Source organism: Sus scrofa, chromosome 15 (genome assembly GCF_054392235.1).
Source record: "Sus scrofa isolate SSC_HxYL_T2T_F1_AM1 chromosome 15, Sscrofa_HxYL_maternal_Yorkshire_Landrace_v2.0, whole genome shotgun sequence".
NCBI lineage: Eukaryota > Metazoa > Chordata > Mammalia > Artiodactyla > Suidae > Sus > Sus scrofa.
The window spans coordinates 151,294,519-151,302,134 of record NC_139397.1 but is presented as its reverse complement, the minus strand read 5'-3'; the positions used below and the strand labels follow the sequence as shown (position 1 = coordinate 151,302,134).

The 7,616-nt window shown below is 44.4% G+C and overlaps 1 long non-coding RNA gene across 1 annotated transcript; it reads right to left on the bottom strand.

The window, feature by feature from the left end:
* Positions 1 to 444: 444 nt before the first annotated feature.
* LOC106506435 (uncharacterized) lies at positions 445 to 6,597 on the bottom strand. Its single transcript, XR_014830290.1, has 2 exons — positions 6,477 to 6,597; positions 445 to 6,223 (listed from the first exon to the last, which is right to left on the bottom strand). It is a non-coding gene; the product is annotated as an uncharacterized LOC106506435 (long non-coding RNA).
* Positions 6,598 to 7,616: the final 1,019 nt, after the last annotated feature.

Here is a 7,616-nt window from a genome sequence, read left to right as displayed (position 1 = left end):
GGCAAATGCCTTGCCCAAAGTGGCAGCTTCTGAGTTATTTTTCTTGGCAGATGATCCTTTGCAGGCAGTCTAAACTCACCATCACCCCTTGGTGACAGTTCCAAAAAGGGCATCAAGTCTAGAAGTGGCATTGGACCTGGGCAGCCAGACCGCTCTATGAAAGAGCTATTTCCATAGATACAGACTCTTTACAGGGAAACTGCGTGAGGTCACTTGGGACAGAAATAGAATCACTTGCATCTTATTTATTCCAGAATAAAGTGACTTTTAGGAGTTCCTCTCAGACAACAGAAGAATTAAAGACTTTCTGCCTTTCTATATGAGGATAAAGTATATAAAATTCTTTTTACATCTATCTGAATGATCCTCCCAAAGAAAGCTGTTAATCATTTCATTGCAGATAAAGCATAATGACTGCATATCCAAGAAAAATGAGATTTATGATTTATAGTTTGAAATATAATATTTATTTGAAGAAAAGGAAATCTGTAAACACATGAACAGTAGAATTTATTTCCCACGATTATGCAAATGTTTCCTGCATCCTTTCCCAGGCTATTTCATTTTGTTTATAAAGAAGTGAATGCAAAAACCATTTTTAACATATTTTTTTATTATAAAAGTAATAACTATTCATTGAAGAGCCCTGGAAGCATAAAGAGGAACATAAAAGAGGAAACAAAAACCAACCTAACTTTCATGACCCAGCCTGGACTCTGGGTGTCATTCTTTTATTCACTCCTTTTATTCCTCGTTCTGTGCTTTTTTAAAAAAAGATGCATTAATTTATATAATTTTTTGCCTTTCTTAAGATTATACTCTGGATAGTAGTAACATACCTACTTTTAATTCTGTTTTTAAATAAAATCATAATACATAATTCTAAACAAAGTTAAAATGTGATTGTATTATAGTCATTCCTAAATTTGTGTTTTTCTTCATATAACATTTATATATATATATATTTCCCCATGTCATTACATTTGCTGTAGCCTATCACCTCACCACAAGCATCATTAATACTTGGTATAAGATCTTCAAATGTTTGTTCATATGTGATTGTGTATGTAAGCGGACAAATTTTTAACTCAAAGTTAAAGGGGAAGTGTTTGCTGGAGCCATGGGACATTTTCCTGCAACAGGATTCATACGGCGGTTACATGGAATCTTGGCTTTTCAGTTGTTTTTCCTTTCTTTTAATTTTGGAGGGCATGTGGATTTCTTCCCATTCTTCATTATTATGACAGTGAGCAGCCAGATTTGTTGAGCAGTAGGACATGAACTGTTCCATAGCTACATTCCCCCAAGCCTCCTACGGTTTCAGTTGCCATCAATCACCGTTTGCATCCTGTATGGGAATCAGATAGTTCTTAGAGTCTTCTCGTGCCCCCAAATGCCAAAATAAAGAACAAGAAGACCAGTGGTTCCGAGAAGAAAAATTCGAGCAAAACAACTGATGCATAAACATGAGAAAAAAATTCTATACCTTTACTTGGCAAAGTGTGTGTGTGTTCAGAAGGAATGCAAATTAAGACAGCATTATAAAATAAATAATAGTAATAAGAACTATGACTAATAGGCAAAAGAAATATACGGCTGAAAATTTAAGAAATTATTAAAAAAGAAAAACTTCAATAGGCCTTTTACATTTTAATGTCATAACTGATGTGGCTGAGGGAAATGCACCTGGAATTAAGTGAAAAAAATTGTCCAACATTATGGCAAGTTCATGAAAGAGCTTCATTTGAGTGCAGTAAAGGCGCTGTGTTCTGAATAGAGAAAAACACTTAGAAATGAAAATCTAACTGAAAATACTGTTGTTCATTCTGCTATAGTGACAGCCAAGAACTTACAGGCCAAGTTATAAAGTAAGAATAAGTTCATCATTGTAGCATTTTTTTGTAACTTATGAGAGTCCAGAAATAAATAATGTTCCCTAAGAGGCCACATGTATATTCCAGGTGTCAGGGGGAACCTTTGTGAGTACAGAACTTTGGGACTTGTTACGCAAGGAAACCCAGATATCTGAGAAGTGATTTGGTTTGAAATATTGAGAAAAATCTTAAACTTTAATATGAACTAGCCAAAATTAATGTATGTGACCACACACCAGGCTCCCTCCACAGCTGCTCCAAATGCTGGGCCTGGTAGCCAGTCTAAGATGTTCGATCCACAATGGCAGTGCTTTCCCCAAGGATGGAATTGATTAGCGTCTATTACGTGCCATGCCCTGGGAGATGCTTTGTGCTAAAGCAAGATGTGTCCTGGACATGGAGTTAACTCAGTAAATACCATGCTTTCCTGTGCAGAACCCCCTGGGTCTGTGAGTTTGCATGTGCAATGTCACCCTTGGCTGTGCTGTGGGACAGTCAGGGGCGTCGGCCTTGCTGTGGTGCCAGGAAGGTGGTTTAAACATGAAAGGTAGCATCTTACACAGAGAAACCCCCATCCCCAAGAGCAAACTTAGACTCAAAACTCAGCTTTCTCGTAAACTCAGCCATCTATCTCACACTTGGGTTTTTGTGTTTTTTCCCCTCTTCCGGGCATTCAAAGGGTGTTACACAAATCCGTGGTTTGGTTCACGTATTGCAGCAAAATGTCTTTAAGAAGCTCATGGAGAATATGGCCCATTTTCCTTGGCCCGGCCTGGATGACAGCCCTCATGTTGCAGAGCTGAACCATGAGATCCAGAAAAGGTTTTCTGACGTCAAGCCTTCTGGAGGCGACTCAGCATGGTTCAGTTTGCCATGAGATCCAGAAAAGGTTTTCTGACGTCAAGCCTTCTGGAGGTGACTCAGCATGGTTCAGTTTGCCATGAGATCCAGAAAAGGTTTTCTGACGTCAAGCCTTCTGGAGGTGACTCAGCATGGTTCAGTTTGCCATGAGATCCAGAAAAGGTTTTCTGACGTCAAGCCTTCTGGAGGTGACTCAGCATGGTTCAGTTTGCCATGAGATCCAGAAAAGGTTTTCTGACGTCAAGCCTTCTGAAGGTGACTCAGCATGGTTCAGTTTGCCTGCATTGTCTGCCTGGCTGTGTGGGGGAAAGCTAGAAATAGAAGGTGTTGAGCTGCTGTTCCATTTAGCATAGAAAACTAAAGGACAATTTAAAATCCCAAAGGATAACTTTGGAATACCAGAGAATACCACCATTATTTTGGTAGAGGTACCATTCTGCAAAGCCCACGTTCAGACGTGCCAAACACAATGCCTGTCGTTGACACCTTAGTACCGGGAAAAAAAAAATCAGGATTTTGATTCCAAAGGAAGAGAGTAATAAATTTCAAATAGGGAGTCCTTGTGGCTCAGTGGGTTAAGGAACTGATGCTGTCTCTGCGAGGATGTGACCTCAGTGGGTTAAGTATCCTGTGTGGCTGCGGCTGCGGCGCAGTCCACAGTTGCAGCTCTGATTTGACCCCTGGGCTGGGAACGTCCGTGTGCCATAGGTGCAGCCATAAGAGGAGAAAAAATATTCAAATAAACAATTGAATAAAAGGCGATTTCTCTTTTTCTATTGTATTTTTTCAGTTTAGACTTTAAAATCCTTACTATCCAGTTGCGCTATTATTCAGTAATGTTAAAGTTTTGATTTGCTCTTTGGTTGTGGCTCATCCACGGGCTCCTTTACTTATTTATGTCCCTGCCTGGCATCTGAGGTTGTGACTCCTGGCTAAGGATCCCTTGGAGCCTTAAGGAGTCCCCAGTCTGTGTGGGTGGAGGGCTTTAGGAAACAAGGGTACAAGGGATGACTGTGAAGCTTCGGGAGAGCTTGGGACCCAAGAGAGCATCCCACAGTGGCCTGGGGAGGGCGTGGATGAGCTGGAGGGCCCCGACAAGTGACAAGCAATAAGGCATCAGTGAGGGTGCTTGCCAGGCCCAATGGCAAGACCTCAGGGCAGGGAGTGCACTGGGGGTGTTCCCAGCCTTTCCAGGTCTCTCCTCCGGGAGTCTGGAGTTTGGAGACAGGATGGAGCTGGTTTCCTGACAACAGTGGTAAAGGAGTGGCAAATAACTGCTTTAAAAAATCAGAGTTTTGACCACCCTGGAACCCCTGGCTAATGCAATAGTTTGACCAGGTTATATTTCTTTTGAGATATGAACTTCTACTTTTAGAACAGCCTTAGATGTACAGAAAAGGCTGTGAAGACTGCTGTATTAGCTCAGGCTGCTATAGCAAAACACTGGCTTCAACAAAGGACATTTATTTTCTCAAAGTTCTGGAGGCTGGAAGTCTGAGATCAGGTGCCAGCCGGGTTGGGTTCTGCTGAGAGCCCCTTCCCCAGCTTTTAGGAGGCCAGCTTCTCACCATGTCCCACAGGACACAAAACCATACATTCTTTAACGTGTTTAAGTGCACCTGGCATTCATGTTTAAATATTTCATTTAAAGTCACCCTGAAAGATGCAACCACGCCAAGCTCTGCCAGGATGTGGAGTCAGAAAACAAATAACCAACCAACAAAGCAACTGGTCAAACAAGCAACTAACCAGCCAAGCAACCAATCGACAGGTGAAATTGCTTTTTGGTCTCTGATGGACTTGAGGTTATAAGTGTACGGTTCTACTGTGCCCAGGAAGTGACCCCACCTCTCAGAGACCAGAGTCCTGAGCAACATGTAGGAAGACAGGTTATATCGAGCAAACAGCAGGCTTCTTTCCCGCGTCCACCTTGTTCCTCACTTCTTCCCTCCCTTTCTGACTTTCTGCTCCCTTATGTCTCAAAGGAAATAGAATGAGAAACACTTTTCTCTAGGAAACCCTCAGACTTTGCATATAAGACCCCTCCAGGGTCTGTGATGGCTGTGGAAGCCTGGTGCACGTCTGTTGTACCCAATTTCCTGCCCATGAACTCGCTTCCACTGAAGGCAACTCTGAGTCATGGCTGTCAGGAACACTTGTCAGAGTTATTTAAAAAAAAATGCTTCCTGAAATATGTTAAGCCATATATTCAGATTTGACCCCTTTTGCCCCTTTCTTATTTTGTTTTTCCAAGATGTGACATCAATTATGCTTATAGAAGTAAGAAGTTCATCTTAGAGCCTTCAGTATTCTGCAAAATGTGGAGGTTAACTCTAAAGCTGCCAGGTGGGACTAGGATGACAAACTAAGAGAATCAATGTAATACCCGGCACACAGCCTGGCACGGATGTTCTTTAAAGTTTATTTTTAAGCATCCATTGTGTTTTGAGTTAAAAAAAAATGCAAGTTTGAAAGTCTGAAAAATCGACATCGCATAAACAATCCTGGGAAATTGAAACATTCTTAACTGAGTTATATATTTGGTTCCTACATGTCTTACTTTCTACGTGTATTCCTAAAACAGCTTATAAGACATTATTTAAAGGCAGGACTCTGTCTTACAGGATTCGCCATATGTTTCGACTCAGAGACTCTGATAGCCAGGATACACATTGGGCAAAGGGTGAGAGTTTCTTCATTTCTTCATAGCTATGTCTTGTTAGAGGAATACATGGTGGTTTTTCAGTTATCTGGGAGTTTGGTTTGTACAGAGGGAGGTATGAAAGCAGAGCATCAGCTCACAGTTTGCCTCTCAGCCCCAAGTTTGCCCTCACAGCTGGATCTGCAGAAGGCAAGATGAACGTTTTGCATATTTTCACTGGCCCTCTGGCACCACACTGTCGGTAGTGGCCACTGGAGGGACATTGCGAGAGGAAGGGACTTTCCTTCCTGGCTCTAGAGTGGCCTCCAAATGGGCTCCTGCAGGGGGTGTGGCCTCTCCAGCAGCCCAGCTCCTGAGACCTGGGGCATGTTCCTGCGTGAGCCTTCTGCTGCGTGGACCGCTGCCCGGCACCGGCTCGTGGGTGCCGGGTAGCCAGCCCTGGGCTTGGGCACCTGCAGCAGCACACCTGTCCATGGATGGCTTTCCCTGGCGCTCCCCAGCAGGCTCCATAGGGCTGACTCCCAGCCGGTTCTACTTGTGTAATACCTCAGCATCTCCTCTGCCAGCCCCGAGACTGTCCTGCGGGTGCCCTGTCCTATAGGCCTGGTGGGGGCTTATCTCAGCGCAGCAGGGGCTGCCCCCTCCCGCCTGCTACCCCGTATCCTCTGGAGGCCTCCTCCCGTCTCACTGGGTAATCCTCCTCTCTCTGGCCCCACTTCCAACTCAATTCCTGATGTTAAACTTTCCCCTTCTAAGTTGCCCCCTTCTACGTTACCGTGTGGTTTCTGTCTCCTGCTTGGACTCTAGCTGACACCAAGACGATCATCTGTTGAGAAACAGAAATCCAAGTTTGAAAATTAAAACAACAACAACAACAAGCAAACAAACAAAAACCAGCAACAAATAAAGAGCATAGGGCTCCCACTCAAGCCCCTGAATCCTATTCCTCATCGGTTGGGGTATGTGGTTTGTGTGTATCTTTTCTTCTGCTCCTTTTGCTAAAATAGCTTCACAAATATTTCAAGGCAGTTTGCGTGCTTCATCTTCCCCAACGCTGATCAGCTTAAGGCATAAAATACCTCCGCTCCAGGAAAGCGTTGGGCGCTGGGTCCCTCAATCGAGGGCTTGCCAGCCCGAGCTTGGTCAAGCTGGAAGCAATCTGGGAGTTAGGACAACTGAAAATGGGGCTGCGGGGGATGGAATTTTACCCAAGCTCATGTATATGTGTTTGTGAATTCCTTGTGTCTCATTTTCTGACCTCAACCCGTAATCTCAAATGAAAAAAAAACAAAAAAAAAACAAAAAACAAAAACCCAAAACACCCTCCAGAGCTTCAAAGGAAAATTGCTTTTTAATTTCTTGGTGGAATGGCAGTGAAGAGCAGAGACCTCACAGCTGTACCGGATATGGATCTGGGCAATCACTAATGTTAGGTCTCTCCCGCGGAAGCCATCAGGACCCGCCAAGGTTAGGGTTTCCCGCTGCCCGGCAGCCAGACCGGGCATGACTGTCTGATTCTGATTTCTGGGAGTTGTTTTTCTCTCAGTAAGACTGGCTTTCCTCTCCCTCATATGCGAAATAAAATAGAATTTGGATCCCTGTTTTTTAACTTTTAAAGGGAGCGGCGGTCCTCATTGCATTCGCATCCCTGAATTCCCCCCAAGTCCTCCCCCGATCGGCTTGCAGCCGCCTTGCACATCTGCATGTGTGGATCAGGAGCCAGAAAACCTTTACGTGTGTGTGTGTGTGTGTGTGTGTGTCCCGTGTCTACTCATGAAGCCTCGTAGATGGGACGTGTGTGACCAGGAGACCAAATGAAATGAAAGGAGCAGCATCTCCACAGCTGAAGGCCATAAAGCTGCACCCCCCTGTGTTTTCTGGAACATTGTCTTTCTTCCAAATGAGCCTGGGATTTTTCTGGGAAGGAGAGGGTGTGGTGTGTAAAGAGGAAAATGTGAGTTTCCCCTGGGGTCACTCACCGTGTGATCTTGGGGAGCCACTGCCCCACTCGGGGCGTGTCCACATGGGCAACAAGAAGGGTTGGGATTCCTTCGAGTTCAGGAATGTTATTACCTGAAGTTTCCTCCTAAATTCCTCGTAAAGGACCCCACCCTGGAAAGACTATGGCAGCCACGGGTCCCCTGCCAAGGGTCTGTGTAGCCGTGTGCTGTGAAGGAAGCCATGCCCACCCACACTGGCCATGAGGATGAAGGTGGCCG